This window comes from Felis catus, chromosome C2, assembly GCF_018350175.1.
Source record: "Felis catus isolate Fca126 chromosome C2, F.catus_Fca126_mat1.0, whole genome shotgun sequence".
Lineage (NCBI taxonomy): Eukaryota > Metazoa > Chordata > Mammalia > Carnivora > Felidae > Felis > Felis catus.
The window spans coordinates 157749440-157767249 of record NC_058376.1 but is presented as its reverse complement, the minus strand read 5'-3'; the positions used below and the strand labels follow the sequence as shown (position 1 = coordinate 157767249).

Genomic DNA, 17810 nt, shown 5'->3' with positions numbered 1-17810 from the left:
CCTCTTCTGATCTTAGCGGATGCCTCACTAGAGCTTCAGCCATTTCTGCCTGTATGAGACAGGAATTATTACTGGTGTTTGTTGGATGGCAACATCCCCAGCTATCATTCCGCACAGTCCTTTGCAGAAATGAGTCATTCTGTTACTAAGCACCTACTGTATGCAAGGCACTTTCTCCAGGTGCCACACACACATACTCCTTGGTCCCAACAACCACCCTCTGAGGTAGTACCATTAGTTTACATATTTGGAGGCCGATGCACAGGGAGGGTAAGTAACTTGCTCAGAGGCACACAGCAACAAGCAAGTCGAAGAGCCAAGATGTGAACCCAGGCCATGTGAATCCAAGCCTGTGTGTGCTCTGTCACTTTTATGAACAGGTTCAGGTGCCCGGCCCTGTGTTGAGGGTTTTCGTCCAGCCTCCTTTTCCCTCTGCCCCTGAAGCATCTGCCTTGGTTTTGCTTCCTGCTAACATGGATCTCCTGGGGAATCAGGGATGACAGGTTCTGTGTACCACTGAGCACGAACCCATTCCCAAAACTCATAGCATTTCTCCAGCAAAGGTTTAGGTTGCCCTGAGACAGAACATTTGATTTGTATCTGGGATAAATATATATACATACATACACGGAGCGGACACTCCAGTGAAGCCAATATCCAGAATTGATAGCACATGGCTACACACTTTGCAGAGACAGAAATCTAACATTCAAACAAACAAACAAAAATAGTTCTGAAGGTCTTTGGAACGCTTCGACAAATGATCTGCAGAGGCAGACATAAGTCACTGTGAAGAAAACTTTTTCTTCTAATAGAATAAAACTCTAAGAAAAAAAAGGTTGAAGAAATGACTCACTGATATGTATGGAGGCGAGGGAAAGTGGGCCCTGGGGAGCCACGTGGATGGATTACAGAGGCCTCGAGGCTCAGCTGCGAAGAGAAGGCTGGGAAATGAGGTCCCCGGAGCATGTCTGGGCTTCTGATTTGTTCCTTCTTTTTCGTCTCGCAGAGCTCACGACTCAAACACCTGGGGTAGGTGGTGAGCCGGTCTAGGAGCCTGGCCTGAGGACACTCCGTGTCTAGGCCCCAGAGAACACGGCTGGCCTCCACCTTTTCCAGCTGCGTGACCCTGAGCCACTGGCTTGCCCTCTCCAAGCCAATTTCTTCATTTGCAAAATGGTAATCAGAACCCACTACACAGGTCCTTGTGAAAATGAAATAAAAATCTCCACATCAAGTGCTGAGGAACCGCTCCAAAGTTAGAGTTATCAATGGAAGTAATACTAAATCATGGGGCTGAGGAGGCAAACAACTTCCTTGAGGCCCTAGGGGGTATTGCTCAGGGCCCAGGGGGCCAATTCAGGTCTAGCCCTGAGGGATGGAGAGCACATACCTGGGTATTTCTCATTCAAATGATGCCCTCAGAGCTTGAGCCCTTGCAGTGTAGGATCCTGACCATCCCCGGCCCCTCAGGGCAGAGCACCTGCTGGGAGGCAGCCAGACTGGGGTGGGGGTGGGGGAGGGGGGTTGGTGACCAGGGAAGTCTTCCCAAGCACTGTGGATCGTGCACACTGGAGGTATCTCCACCTCTGTGTCTGTCCAGACAACTCCTTCAGGCCAACCTATCTGTCAAAGAAGGTCAGAAGGAGTCTGTGGATGTCCTCACTAGTGGACAGAGCATTCCTGCCGACAAGCAGGGGTGGAAATGCCGTTGTCCTTCCCACGAGGTTAGCTTCCGATACCGCAACCTTCAATCAGTGGCGAGCCCAAGCCTCTCTCAATCCACGGGAGCCCCAGAGAACAGGTCCCGCTGCACACACGCGCTGCCTGCCTGTCACTCCGCACAGGGCTCTCGGCTGGGCCAGGCCCACCTGGGGCCTGCTTCGGGGAGGCGGCTTCTGCCCAGCCCGCCGACTCCTGCCAGCGAGACCCTGCCTCTGCGTCAGCACGTACACTGTCACCCACTCACAAATCCGATCAAATCTCCGCCGTTGGCCCGGCCACGGCGCTGCCTGGGGACAATGGGCCCTCTCAGTGCGCTTTAAATCGAATGACCCAACAATTTTCTTGGAGCAATGCCGTTTGACCACTCTCAAGTACAGTAACTCCTATAAATAAAGATATAAATGGTGCTAATCTGGAGACTTGGGCCATCCTGCACACAAAAGGACTTCTCTGTGTAGGCTTGTTGCGGATTGTCCTTTGTCAGTGGCTTAACTGTGAGCCAGAGACGGACAGCAGGGTGGAGAAGGTGCTGGCCTTGCTGGTGGGAGGCGCTCACAGGGGGGCCTCCCAGAGCCGTCCAGTCCACTCGTTTCAGACCGCAGAGCCCACGGGGTGGCCGAGGGACGGGGCCTGGGAAGGTGGCACGCCGCAGTCCAGAGCCTGGCGAGCTCCCGGCACTGAGTGGGGCTGTGGCAGGGGGGGAGACCCGAGGAGGGCAAGGGAGACTGACCATGCTTCTTCCCGGAGGTTGCCAAAGGGCCTCCTGGCTGAGATTCAAGACTGGACGCTTACAGCCATCTTCAGGGCCACAATCCATGGGGGCTTTGCAGCCCTCTCCCTCTGGGATCAGTTCTCCTTGCCCACATAAGGCTGTTGGTATGTCACCCACTACCTACAGCAGGCGGAGAGAGTGCCCACGTCAGCACTACCACCGACTCCGGGAAGAGCGGCAAAGGCTCTGCCCCCCCCCCCCCCCCCCCCCCCCCCCCCCCGCACTAGGCAGCGCGGCTGGGCCAGGAGACAATGAAACGGCTGAGGGGGACCTTGCCCCATCCCAGCCAGCCCAGCCTCAGTGAGGCAGCACCAAGATGGGCAAATTCGAAGACAGAGGTGGAATGAGGACGGCGGAGGGTCGCCCCCGCGGGGATTTCCTGCCTCCCAAAGACGGAACCCAGAAGGTGAGCAGGCAAGGCAGGCACTCACCTCTGCCTCTCCCGCCTGCTCCCCTACCCCACACTAGCACAGCCCACACCCCTGCACTTCCATCCCACACCCTGCCCCCTCACACTCACATCATCTTCTCCTTCCTCCCCCTCAGAAGACTGGAAACTTCTCCAACTTCCCCGGGTGGGCGAGGCCTCTGCGTACCCCGGATCAGCTCCCTCCCCTGCGGGGAATGGGGGGCAGAGCATACACCACACACTTGTCCAGAGGAGGGGCCCGGCTGCCCCCACATTCTCTGAGGGATCTCCAGGACAGGAGGACTAAAGGGGCAGCCCCAGAAGGGGCCTTCCTGGGCATGGCCAGGAGTTGCACAAAACGGAGGCTCTGTGCCCACTGGACCACACTTCACAACTTGTCCCAGCAGGCGGGCTAAGCTGCAGACTGGGGGGCGGGCACGCAGGCAAAGGGCAAGAGCAAGAGGGTTACTGCCATTGTCCCCAGTACAAATACTTGCCAGCCAAGTTTCAAAATTCTTGTTCCTTCAAAGAAAGGGGCGGAGGAATTTCCAAAAGTGCCGCCAAAGTGCTGGGCAGCTGCTCTGAGAAGGCAGGTATGGGTGAGCAGCTTGACAGGAGGGAGGGAAGGAGGAGGTAACAGCAAGAAGGAACAGAGTTCACCAGGGGGAAAACAGTGCATGCGTGTGAACACGTGTGCACGGGCTTGTGAGCGCGTGGGCGTGTTTGTGTGCGTGTGCGCGCATGTGCCTGTGCGTGCTTTCGAGCATGTGTGTGCGTGTGCACGGGGCAGATGCAGTGACAGGAGCAGAAGCTGCAGGCTGGCAAGCCCAAGATGAACGCCCGGCACATCCACTCAGGGGAAAAAGCAAAAGCCTGGGTCACTGCCAAGAGCATCCAGTCAAGGGCACCGGAAGGTGATGCCACAGGCACCTCAGTAGGGCTGTGTGATGCAGACAGAGCCTTTGCAAGGCCCTGTCCTGGGAGCTGAGGGGCAGGGCGGAGTGCCTGCAGGAGGGAGCTGGGGGTGGCAGTGGGGCCCTAGAGGCACTCAGCTAGGAGCAGGGGGCAGATGAGGAAAGAGAGCCGAGGACCAGAGGTATAGGAGAAAACGGGGGGGCGGGGGGGCCTTGGGAACGAGGAGTGTGGCCACAGGCATCGAGGGAAGCTTGCGGGCACTCCACGAAGCAGGCCTTGAGGGAGATTATTAGGACAAATGCAGAAGAGCGGGCAAGTACAGGGGCTGCGGGGCGGGGAGCCCCGCGTGCAGCTTGTGGTGGGGGGCAGGGTCCCTGAAAGCACGGTGGGGCAGATGTGACCGGTCCTGTCCTCACAAGGAGCTCCTCTGCAAGCCCACAAGGATGACTGGAGAGAAGAGCAGAGCCAATCCAAGCAGCCAGAGACCAACAGGGCATTTCCAGTCAGCCTAGACGAGAGTCAGTGTAGGCCTGAATGAGGTCAGCATCAGAGCGGCCAGACACAGAGCACTGCAGGGGACCGTGGCAGGAGTGGAGACGGCAGGGCTTCGGAACCACGCTGCACCATGGGAGAAGGGGCTGCGGAGGTTCCTGGGGTGCAATTCCACATTCCTGGGGGGCGGGTGGGAAGGGCCCAGGCTCACCTATACCTATGCCCAAGGACACACCCAGTAGAAGCTGGAAAACCACGTCTGGGGTGGTCACTGCTGAGACACAGACCTACGGCTCATCTGCTCGGTGGGCACCACAGAAGTAAGGAGCCTGCCATGGAGGCAGGACATGGGCCTAGCAGGGCCTGATTCACCACAGGTCCCCAACAAGTGAACGCAAGTTAAGGCGGGGTGGGCATCCCAGACGTAACTCTTCCCGATACGGCCAGATGCAAGTGGTGGCAGAGCCCCTGGGGGGACCTAAAAACTTGTTGGCGTCCAGGCCCCACCCCCCAGAGATTCCAATTCAGTCTGGGGCACGACCCGGCATCAGCAGGTTTTGAGAACCCGCTAACCATGAAGACTGAGTGAAGAGAACTGAAAGCCATGTTCTAATTCTATGTTTTCGTAAAGAATCTCCTAGGTGATTGTGAAGTAATCACAATCTAATTTGGGGGATCCGGGGTCAAGCGGGAGATGGTGAGGTATAGGCCGTGAGCTTCCTGAGGACAGTGCTGCCTTACCCACCTGTGCCCACCGGGCTGTGTGTCCCTCCCCACGCAGATCAAAGCCTCCTATGCGTACTGGGCTGCACGGGGTCACCCTGGGCAGGCACAAAGGGGACAGTCACAGCTGCAAAGCATCCTTTACTCCCTTTCTTCCCCACACGTCTATCTGCAAAGTCTTAGGATGGCAGGAGCCAAAGACCCCAACCTCCGCCAGGAAGAAGTCCACCGGCCCAGTGATTCTCATGTCCTGGAACAGGCTCTGAGACCGTCACAGTCAATTCCGTCTGAAGACCCTCTACACTTATGGAAGAGGCAGTAGCTGCTCTTAGCAAGAGGCCCGCGTCTGTGGGACGAATGCGTTGTCACAACTTCTCAATTGGTCTTGGCTTGACTGAAGGGTCTGTGCTTCCTTGTTAAGCACATTTCAGGTAAATTCTTTCAGACACAAGGGTGCACGTGTAAATCAGATGGTGAAGCCCTAACCATGTGCAACGGGGTGTGGTGACCACAAAGAAGCGGTAGAAGGACCTTCTGGAAGGGCAAATCCAGCCCTTTGTCCCCAAACCCGTTCTTCCGAAGCCAGCATTCTCTGAGGGCACCTCGGATGGACATGCAGAGCCAAACGAATGAGCCAGGACCCCGAGAGGCTCTGGGGTAACAGAGACCGCCCAGTCGGGGACTGGGTCTCAGAGCAACAACAATAGTCAAGCTCACGGAAGCAAAGAACAGAACTGTGGTTGCCAGGGGCTGGAGGAGGGGGGAGGGAGAGTTGCTAATCAACGGGTATGAAATTTCAGTTATGCAAGATGAAGACATTCGAGAGACGTGCTGCACAACGTTGCGCCTATAGAGGACGATACCGTGTCGCACACTTAAAAGTCTGTTTTTAGGAGGCCTCATTCTAAGTGTTCCTACCACAGTAAAATAAAAAAACAACCAAAAAAGGGTAGTGACACGACCATGCACCGTGTCCTGACTGAAAGCATGCAGTTCTATTTAAAAACGTAAGAACGAGAAGGCAACAGAAGCACCTGATCTGCAGGGGCCACCACGTCGAGCGAACACCGCGGTCGGTGCCCACCCGCCTCCAGTTTCCGCAGCCCGTACTGCCCTCGGCTCACGTCGTCCACGAAGGAGACTTCGTGGCAAACGGGCCTCCTGTCCCCGGTGCTCTGAGGCAACGCCGTCCACCATGTAGTGACTAGCTGCCTGTGGCTTTTTAAACTTTAATCGCAATTAGAATTAAATACGACTTCAGGAATGGAGTTCTTCGGTCACGTAGCCACATCTCGAGGGCACGGCTGCTCGTGTGGCTCGTGGCTCTATACTGAACGCTGCAGATGCGGAGCATTTCCGTCACCACAGAAAGTTCCGCCGGACAACGCTGCTCAAGAAATAGGCTCTGTGAGGAACCCAGTCAGCCTCATGTTTAGACCAGAAAAATTAAGAATGTTTAGTCATCGTGGCCACCGCCAGCAGCATCCCTGCACTGTAACACAAGGCAAAAAAAAAAAAAAAGAAGGAAACCTGGAATTGGGCCAGTTTTCCTACATTTACTAACATCTCCAAAGAAACAGAAGTTGTCATCTCTATAAATGTTCACCTTGTGCTGTTTTGCTTTTTATTTTACTGTCAATTTAAATCCTTGCCTGGCGAGTATGTGTCTGCCTGCTTTTCACCAGAATCCCAGATCCACAAACACCTGGCTAAGTCACATCTCCTAAAGTATGTTCATGAAGGCTCTGACTTAGCGTTTTATCTAGGCTGAAAACTCATGCTCCCCCAAATTATTTCCAGAGATTAAAGGAGAGTGGAAGAGCCTAACAATGTGGGTCTATAGGTTTCCTATTTTAAAGTCTTGTCTTGAATGCTTCTCTTTTACTTTAACAAGACGGGAGAAAAACGATTTTGAAGAACTCATGGGAAAACAGAGATATTTGCAGGGGTCTGCAAAAGAGCACAGCAACAAAATGAAGATGCTGAAGAGGGTCTGGCTACCCTGCAGGAGAATAACGTTGGCTAGGACACTGTGGTTCCAAATTCTTGATTTAGGGACAGAATTCATAGACTGGGTCCTCCGTCTGCTTGCATGAGACAAAATCAAGTCCATCAGACAATGGGTTTGGCATTGTCGGTGTGACCAAAGCGTGGTCATAAGGGGGCCAAGGCCCACAGCAAGATGAAGAGATTTAAGCTGTAAGTAGGACTAACTGGTTTCACTTGATTTTGTAAAGTGAGCCTGTAAGCCCCCATCCCCAACACACACACACACACACACACACACACACACACACCCCAAAACAAAACAACCCAAAACTCCTACCACGCATCACTTTTTCACCAAATTCCTACACAGCCATGGTGGGTCTGCCTATCGATAAGAAAATAAATGTTTACACAGCATGTATCTCAAACAAAAACTGTGCTGAGGAAACAGTAAAGCCTATTTTCTTTAATGTTATAGGACATTTGGTTATGTCTACTTCTCAATACTAGGTTTTGAATTAAACTGGAATGTGGCATATGAACTTAACTGTTAATAAATATAACAATATGCTTATAGTAAGTGTATTATATATACTCCTACAACGTACCTATATTACTAATATATCAGTAAGTGTACAAAAGTCATTGGCTGACTATGACCCCAAGCTAATCCCCACTTACATGGGGAATATGGATTCTGAAGAGGCACATGGGGGGTTAATAAAGGTTTCCTCTGTGTCGCAGTGTTTCCTAGTGAAAGTAACTTATATAAGCTTGGAAGTTACACACCCTAAGCAAACTGCCTGTGGATTTTCCATTAGCATGAGCAAATAAACTTTTTATTAAATGTAAACCTAGATCTATTAAAAGTAGTATATAGCAAACGACTTCATTGATAATTGAATTAGTATACCGTAATTTTTCTTTATTTTATCTGAATGTGTTTTTTATTGAAGTAAAAAAAAACGCCAATTTTCAAGAAGGAGATTGCCCTTAATCCATCACATCAACCTCGTTATTACTTACATCATTGTTGGAAGAAAAAGTAGTCCCACTGCTATTCTTTAAAGGAATGTTAACATTATGCTGCATCTAATAGAAAAGAGCTTGGACTCTGGTCTCTGAAAATGCAGTAGTTACAAGAAAAAAATACAGGAGTTTCAGTCACTTCCAAATCTCCATTTAGCATATATGAAAATCAAACGTCAGAAATCATAGTACATTTCTGAGAACCAGCTGCAAATGCAACTCTGCTTTTGAAATTTATAGTGAATAAAGATTCTTTTAAAACAAGTCAAAAGCTTTAGCAAAGAACCAGGTGAGTATCCTGAAGTTATCTTCAGTTCTACTGAAGAGATCTATATGCGCTTAAATTTGTTCGGTCCTTAAATATTCTCACAGTAGGATGTTAAGGACTGGGAAGAAAGCAGTCTATTAAAACTGGGTATTTAGGGGCACCTGGGTGGCTCAGTCGGTTAAGCATCCGACTTCGGCTCAGGTCATGATCTCTCAGTCTGTGAGTTCGAGCCCCGCGTCGGGCTCTGTGCTGACAGCTCAGAGCCTGGAGCCTGTTTCAGATTCTGTGTCTCCCTCTCTCTGACCCTCCCCTGTTCATGCTCTGTCTCTCTCTGCCTCAAAAATAAATAAACGTTAAAAAAAAAAAAACTGGGTATTTATATTACCAAGCTGGGTGTTATATTACAAACACATAATCTTTCATATCTTTAAATCAGAAAATAGTTCATATAACTTCTACCTAATTCCTAATAATTTTTCTCCCCTCATTTAATTAAAATAAATTAGTAAAACAATCCAAAACTTAAGACAACAGCAAGGCCTGTAAATGCAGTTTTCAGACTCAAATTTCTCCGGGAAACGTTTTCTTTCCAATTTTCTTTTCCCCGGATGTAATTTGGTGACATCCAATAAGTCCCAGTTTTGACATTTGCAGACATACATTTCTCTGTAGGTTAAAAGTAATGAAGTTTATGCAAATAGCTAATTCCCAAGTTTAAAGTTCTCATATAACCTCACTTTTGCTAAAATCTCAACAGCATAATTCCCCAAGCTTAAACTATCAAATTTGATTGCCTCTCTTTGTGCAAAAAAGCACATATGACAAATAGTTTCTAATTGTTACAAAACTATATACATACATTAGGGAATATATAGATAAAGGATTCTACTTATAAAAGATATTACCAAAATACATAGCTCTCACGTAATCATTTACTGTTAAGCCTCTGCAACTTGCTACGTCTCAGATAATCCCATTTTCTCAGCAAAATCTACATTCTCTCTTCTTGCAAATCAGAAATCTTAAACAATAAATCAAAAGCAATTTAATGAAGTAGATGAGACTAGGCAAAAGTTCTTGGAACCCTGCAGAACGAGAGTAGACACGATCGAGGCCTGATGTCACGTCTGTTATACTGTGATACACCCGCTCTTGGTGGTAAGTCGATTTTTCTGGTTATCAGATACGACCTGAGATTTAAAGAGTGAAAATTCTGCCACAGTACACTTCCAAAATTCTTGAATACTGCCCAGGAGCTGGAAGAGACATTTGTCTAGAGTGTGATTTGATTTTTGCCATAAAAAAGCCAATTAAAACCTGATTAGCAAAGAGCCCATTGATTTCATTCACTTATAGGAGACAAAGAATTCCTAATGGAAGCTGGGTTGCACCCCACCCAGAGGGCTGAGAGAGTATAATGTATCCCACACTGTCCTGGGATAAAGCAGGATTACACTAATACTCCATGCTCCCTCTGGCCAGATTCTACACAGACAACCAGCAGTCAAGGAGTCAGCTCTGCGTCAACTACAGAAAGCAACCCAAAATATCACTTCCCCAGACATACCTACCATCATAATCACTGCTCTGTCGGGAAAACAGAGTTTAAGGAATTGCACATAAAACTTAATAAAACTGAGATATCTTTACTTATCATTTACTGGGAAATTTTAAAAGAAAAAAAAAGATGTAGCTTTCTTAACGCATGGGTACTTCACTGCTCAGTTGTTCTTAAAAATAATTTATGTAAAGCAGGCTTTTCTCTAAATATACTGTGCTCTCCCATATACACATTGAAAATGATATTTGCATACAGTGAGTATATGCACTGATACACACATGGTAAAAACTTAAAAAATATGGACTGCATAAATCAGTAGCTGATTTTAAATATACATCAACTTAAACAGATTTGTTTGCAATTTCTGAATTCCTCAGGTAGAAAAGATCTTTCTTGCTGGCTGTGGTTCTAGATGTTTATACTCTATAGAATGTGCAAAAATGCTTCCCCATACAAACAAAGAAAGAAAGGTTTCGAGATCTTGGTATTCTAACCTTGCATTTGCTATTAAATATCTATCCGATGAATGTGAGGGAGAGCAGCGCAATCAGTCTGTCATGCTACAGTAAACACGATATTTTGTGTGCTGCCCAAGACATTTTTTCTCATGAATATAAGTTGGCTGCCATTTATTATGAGATTTTTTCCCCGATTGACACCCCATTATGCATATTCAGTCAAGCTCAAACAAGATTTCAAGTGATCAATATACTGTTTGTGCTGAAAGTCTATTAGCAGCTCTAGCAATAAAGTCTGCAGTGAAACAAAAATGGAGAGAGATTTAGTGAACTGAATTACATGGAAATCCATGTTTTGGGCAAGCGGGCAGAGATAGGAAGGCAGAAAAGCAAGGGGAAGCGAAGGTAGGGCAGACGTTTCTCTTAATAAACATCAGCTTTCTAGAGTCTGACCACCAATGAAATGCATCAAATGCCTAAGAATTTTTCAAAAAATACCTTAAATTACATGTTGAGGTCTCTAAAGAGGCAGGGAGGGGTCTAAACTAGCACTGAGTCCCTTTCCAAGAACACATAGCTCACTCTGTAAAGAGCTGGAAGGTACTTGGAAGAACCTAATACCCACAAAGTGGAGAAGGTGGACTGATCGTGGAAATCTGCAAAATCCTGCACAACCCAGTGTCTTTGTGTGAAACAACAATGGCTTTCTACAGATTTCGACACTTCCTGCTTTATAAATGAAGTATACCAGATCACTATAGTATGACCATACCAGCTGAGCTAAAGACACATCTTGGTTAATGTACATGGTAGGAAAGGGAGCTTCATAGCAGCCACAGGATTTCATCAGGCACAAAAGAACTCTGGTCCTGAGGCTGGATGTGCCTCCATACTGGAATCTGTCTGCTTGAGCCAGGAGAAGATTAGAATAGGCAGGGCCATCCAGAAAGATGTGGCATCTGGGGGAGTGTCAATCCAGCATCACCCAGACACCAAAGGTTCATATTCTATTACCAGAAAAATGGTGAGGTAAGCAGAGTAGAGAAGAATGCCACTCCATGGCTGTGATGGTGGCTGTATGTTACCTTGCTGCGCTGTGTGGTCTAAGTTAGGCATCCCTCCCCCAACCCAAGGGGGTGATATCCTACTTATGAGGCTGGAGTCTTGGGTCGAAGGTACAAAGAGACAAACTGTTCTGCATGGAGGTCCAGAATTATTATCGACATTTCATTATTTGGCTTGTTGAACTTACGTTTTGAACCACTCTCAGGCAGAAGAGCAGTCTCCTTTCACCGTATCAAGGAAAGACCTGGGAAGACGAAAATATTTAGATCAACAGCAGTCTGGATAGTTTCCAAATTCCATAAGCAGCAAAGAAGATGTACAGGAATTTGACCAAAGGAGATGCATCCTGGACTACATCAGGACAAAGGCTATTTCTCGTGCTATTTTTAATTCTAAAACCTAGAGTATGAGTAACCTAAAAGAAGACACATTGTAAAAAATATACTTTACTTACAATATGAACTATTGTATTTGTTCACTGCCTCTTCTTGAGGGTCCTAAGTACGAAGATACCCAAGCAGAGAAGAATCAGAACCCAACATCCACCAGAAAATAAATCAAGAAAACCTTCCCCACCACCCCAAGTCTACTCAAAATAAACAAACTGAATAATCCTAAATAGCAATTCTCATCTGTGTCGGATGCACGCATGTGTGGCAAAATGTGCACACCAGAGTGTATTCTTTAATTTTGAGGAGACGTATGTACAAGTATGTAATGTCACATGATTTGAAAGCAGCAATTTCCAAATGGTTTTTTAAAGGCGGCTTCCGAGTAATACTTAATCCAACCCTGTATTCATGCACCCCAAAATACATAAATATATTAACTTTTAAATACATAAACCCACTGATATGACTAATATTACTAATCTTACAGCTCATTACAATAAGTAGATTAGCAAAGTGAGTTTTCTTCAATTTCCTTGCAAAATGCACATAACCTGACATCCTCAAATTGAAAAAGGTAGATTCCTGGAGGCCAACTCTAAAATAAGTCAGATATTGGATGCTCCTCTCCATCCTGCAAGGCTCTCTAGGGTCCTGAAAAAGCTCAGATGAAACGCCATTTCCTACGGTAAAAAATGAAATTTGTTGGCAGGCTAAAGCAGCCCAGGTGTTTATTCAGCCAGCACATTCACTTCACCGGGAGGTGGGTGTTCTGGAATGCTCCTCACACAATGCTGTGTACATATTTACTGTCAGAAGTCAAGGAAGTACTGTTCTGGAACCTTCTCAATGCAATTAACTGTGCAAGTGGGCAGAGCTAACTTCCACAAAATAATGACTGCAAATCTTAGGAAAAGACCCTCTTTGAAACCAGGCTGCCAGGGTGCTGGTGTCTGAGCAAAGTTCCGGAGGCATCCTACCAATTTGATTCTTGAGGCTGAAGCTGAAATCTATTTGGATTTCAAAATGACCCATAATCATAGGCAGTTTATCCGATTGTGTGTTCCTAGTAAAATCTCAGAGCCTTCTAGGTGCTAGGATTTGTAGGTGTGGTTTGTGGACTTTCAAGAGAAGACAGATAGTATAAGAAAGAATGAAAAAAGCAGAAGGTGGTTTTAGCAGCTTTCAACCTACATTGGTTCTCAACAGAATACAGAATTTTTCCTGAGTCTCACTTCAGTCTGGAATAACTGTTAAGATACTGCTAACTGGCCACCGCTTCCAGACCTGGTAGTGCATTAATTCACTCTAGCCATCGGGGGAAAGGTATCATTTTCTCTTCTTAATATATTTTATCTTAAAAAAATGAATGGTACCATGAAGTAGGCGTCCTTTTGAATTGTCGGTGTGTTTTTTTAAAAAGGAAAGAAAAAAGGCATGGTGTCTCTCTTCGTCATGGTCAGATCCGCAGTAGGCACTGCGGGTAAGCACGGCTATGATAATAATGATTTGTGAATTTATAAAGATTGCCTCCTTCTTCAGAGCAGCTCAAAACATTTTCTTTCCCACAGATCTGAAATAAGATTTGAAATCTCCTTGCCGAGTTGCAGAAATGGCCTTCCTCCGATCTGAGGTGACATGACTGGATTTGGACTGAAGGGCCAAGCAGTAGAAGGTGAGCTCATTCACCTGTTCCTTGTTCCCATTATGCACGTCTGTGCTGAGAGGCCAGATGGTTGTCTATTCTGCAAGTAGGTTTATTGCCTGAAAATGAGCCCCCTCTTTCTAAAAAACTTACTTTTATAAATAAATTGTATTAAAAATACCAGAGCAAAAATAATTCTTTTTGGCTTTATCATGTGCTTCAATATTTGTGCTTCCATCATGTCTTTAAGCCCTGGGATCTTAACATTTGGAAGCAGCTCCCACTTCACATCCCTTTTCTATCAAAATCAACCTCTGAAAGTTAAATGGATATTTAACAGGCTGTCAAAGTGAAACAGAATGACACTGTGCCTTTCAAGACCTACCTATGGATTAAAGGCTGCCCTCCAAAATTTCAGTTAACATTTAAGTAAATGTAATACCCAAGCCTAGAAACTGCCTCTCCCTGCACCACTGCAATTGTCGAATTCCTTTCCCGGCCTTTCATGCAGATACTCAGAAACAGGGTGGGGCTCCCTAGTCTTGCAATGTTAAGGGAGTCTGCACTGCAAAGAAAACTCAGTTAATCGTTCAAATTCCCATTTTTCTGTATCCTTCGCAAATACCTTTGACATGATCGTATTTAGGAGTGCCACTCTTTCTCACGCTAAGATTTAGATTAAAATCTTTGTGTCAAACCAAATGTTCTGTGCACAAGCATGGATGACAGGTACGGAAATGAAGGTGACAAGTCCAGGAATAGGGAAAAACCTCCCTGAAGAAGAGAAGAGGAGGTGAGCTTCTCTGTTTATGGAGGTCTCTGCTGGAGCTTTCTCTCTCTCTTTTATTTTTATTATTTGCGGGGAGGGGAGGGTTGCAGACGGAGTTCTTTTAGAGTTGCAAGTAAAACCCAACCCTGCTTAAGCCATGCTGGTTCCCTTATGAGTCAGCAGGCCACTGGGCAGTTAGACAGTACGGCCCAGAGTCACTGGACAAGAGCTGTCTTTGGACACACCCATTTTACTAATCCGGACTCTGATTTTTTAAAAAACCATCTTTATGTTACTTGGTGCCTGACCTCAGAACTTGCATCAAAAACTGTGCCCCCCCGTCTCCACCAAGGAGGACTCAGGCTCCAATGTGGAAGCACTCTCCTTCAGCTCTGTTACTGATGAGCACAATTGGATTAGGGCTTGTTTCTTCCTCCATGGGCAACTCCTGTTTCTTTCTCTCTAGTCTGCATGTTATCAGCTTGACATTCCCTTCAGTGGCATATGACAAATCAAATTGGCCATCACTGCACTCATCAAAGGAGGATGTTTTCTATTTCCGAGGACTGTTTCCTCCACTCCTTTCACAATCCTGGACACACACACACACACACACACACACACACACACACACACACACACAGGTCTTTTTTTTTTTTTTTTTGAGGGGGGAGGGCGGTAAGAGATAATGAATGGATACAACTCACACCAAAGAATGAAAAGCAGCAGATACTCAAAGACAAGGGCACAGTCTCAAATGTGGTTTTAAATACCCAATTCCTACACCTTAAATTTAAAGCATTCATCCAGAAACACAGATGTTAGTAGCTTTGAAAAACTTTACCAAAAAATGAAGTCCATTATTTTTCACGTCTTTTTGCATGATTCAGCACTTTTAATGCTAATTTCTGCCAAGAAGTTAAAAGGTAAAAGGAGTATATATTTTCTGGGGCCTTAAAATCTCACACACTCTTTATGAGCACCCCCACTCCTGCTATTATTACAGGGGAATATCAGAAATCCGGGGTGTGTGTTTGGGGCGGGGGGAGTCTGTGGTTCGCTGCCTATTACCCACCCGGTGACCACCTCAGAGCAGCGCAATTTCCCTCTCCGGCATCTAAGTGGCTTTTGGGGATGGATGACCCGCCGCAGGGACTTCGCCCTGTCTCGGGCTCTCCTCCTCGCCAGGAGCCACACACGCGCACACACGCCCAGCACACACACGCACCCTCGAACGCACCTGTCCAACCCCTGTCAGCTGCAGCTATACGCTCCCCCTGCTGTGTCTTTTCAACCTTTGTCAAGTATCTCAAGACCAGAATTTCCCGAAGCCCTTCCCCCAAATCCAGGCTTTCGCAGGAGACCCCAACCCACCGGGGCGGCAAGAGAAGGCCGAGACGGAGCGACCTCGGACTCGCTCCGCAAACTTAACCTGCGCGTCGCACGGCTCCGCGTCTGCACCCGAGGACCCGCAAGTGCCCCGCACTGTCCCCGCAGCATCCCACGCCCGCCCGGCACACTCACCTGCGGGTGGGAGAGCCGCGCGCCTCCGCGGTCCAGCCTCCCGTAGCGACCTCCGCCGGCGAGCCTCTGCACCGGGTGTCGGCAGCACCCTTAGGGGTGGCGGGGGCCGCTGGCCGGTTCCCGGCAGGGCGGCGGGACGCCGGGAACCGGCGCGAGGAGCGCGCCCGGGCGGGTCCGCGCCGAGCCCGAGCGAGCGGGCGAGCGGGGCGGGAGGGGCCATTTGTAACCGAGCAGACGCTACCACCGCCCCTTACTCGCGGGGGGCGGGGGCGGGCGGTCAGGTGACGGCGGCCCACCCTCCGCCGCCAAGCCGGGTGGTTCCTGCCCAGGAGGAGCCCCCTGGCGCGCTCTGATTGGAACTCCCGCCGCAGTGGCGGGGGAGGGGGGCACGTGACAGCCCGGCCCGGCGGCCCGGCGCGCCCCGCCCCCGCTGGGCACCCCACCTTCCTCCTGGAAAAGCCGGGGGACACAGGGAAGGCGGGGGAGGGGGGCTCGCGGGGTGCAGGAGAGCCGAGCGGCCCCTTTAGCCACGGCTCGGGGTGCTCCCGGCCGCGGAACCCGGGGAGGAAGGGCTCCCCTGCGGCCAGCGGGCCTTCACGGTCCTCCTGCCCTGCCCTGCCCTGCCCTGCCCTTGGCCGCAGTGCCCTCCCCCCAGCGTCTCCAGGCACATACGCTCAGTGTAGACCCCCGCCACTCCACAAATGCCGGTGACACTTTAGGAGTGTGTTTCTGGGTTTTGTTTTGTTTTGTTTTTCTCTCCGCGCACCGGCACATTGTGCCGGAGAGAACCCAAGACGCTGCAGCGCAGACCCCGCCCAACTCCGAGGCCCGGAGCGGCCGACCACGCCCGGGGAGGTCTGACGGCTCCCGGGTTAGGTCGCCGGGGGCCCGCTCTCCCGGGAGACGAAGGGGGTGGCGCGGGAGCTGCAAGTTTCCGACCCTCCCCTGCAAGCAGGCTACCGGGGGGGGGGGGGGGCGGGGGGGGAGGAGGGAAAGGGCAGCCATCGGGGTGCGAAGCCCGTTCGCAGCCCCTGGGAGCACGTAGCTGATGATAAAGGTCAAATTAAAACTACTGAGCTAGTGGTGCCGCAGGGACGCGCCGCCCGGTCGTGGGAAGCCCGGCTATTCATCACCCACAACGAGCACTGCTTTTCCCACGTTGGGGAGTGGGAACGTGCGAGGCCCGCCCCCCCCCCCCCGCCCCCAGCCCCGCGAGTCGCGGCCCAGCAGAACGGACGGATCCCGCAGCTTCTTCCCCCACCTCCCCGTGGCCCTGCACCACCCTGGAAGGCAGGAGTTCGGAGAAAATGCGGCGTCACGTTCGCCACCGTGCCCGCGGACGCGTCTGCGCCGCAGCTCCAGCAACACGTGGGGCCCGCGAATCTGGGCACCCGCTCTTCATTCGGGTGGCTATGTGGGTATACTTATATGAGTATTTATTATAACCAGATTTAAAGGGAAAGTCTGCTCACTGGATTCTTGCAAACTTTTGTCCTAGGTAGTTTCGTAGTCGTTTGGGGTGGGGACGCGGGCGAGGTCGCCAGGGCGCTCAGCTGGAGTCAAGGACACCAAGGGGAGGAAGACGGAGGCCCCAGGTCCCTGGGCGCTCCAGCCCCCTCTCCCCACTTGCATCAGCCGGCAACACGTCGCCCACCCCTCGGGGCCTTTCCAAGCAGACTGTGACTCTCAGTATGGAAGTCAGGGGATTTGACCCACTGGTACCGGGGTTTCGCTGGGCGCGGGTTTGCCCGAATAGGGGGGTTAACCGTAAGGCCTCTGGCACCAACGTTGTACAGGGAACCTCCGGGAAGCGGAGAATGTGACCAATGTAAACTGGGGGGTGGGGTGGGGGGTGGGGAGAAGCGTCGGATAGAAAAAGAAACGCCCTGTTACCCTAAGTCCCCGCCTCCAATATCTCCGAACCGCAAAGGTTGGGGAAGCCTTGTAAAGTGTTAAATCCATCGGGAGGAAAAACGCTCGGTTAAAAAAACAGCACCTCTTTAATAAGAAAGTGGGTAAAATTTCCATTTCCAGGTGTTAATCTTGATGATGCCGCCGCGTTAAAAATGGGGGTCGA

At 49.4% G+C, this 17810-nt stretch overlaps 1 long non-coding RNA gene across 1 annotated transcript in view; it reads right to left on the bottom strand.

Moving 5' to 3' along the window:
* LOC123380206 overlaps window positions 1-16108 on the bottom strand; it is a 110329-nt gene extending 94221 nt beyond the window's left edge. Inside the window, exons 1-2 of the long non-coding RNA XR_006585733.1 lie at window positions 15734-16108; window positions 11594-11650 (exon numbers count right to left, since the gene is read on the bottom strand). This is a non-coding gene — a long non-coding RNA (uncharacterized LOC123380206). The remainder of the gene's footprint in view (window positions 1-11593; window positions 11651-15733) is intronic.
* Window positions 16109-17810: the final 1702 nt, after the last annotated feature.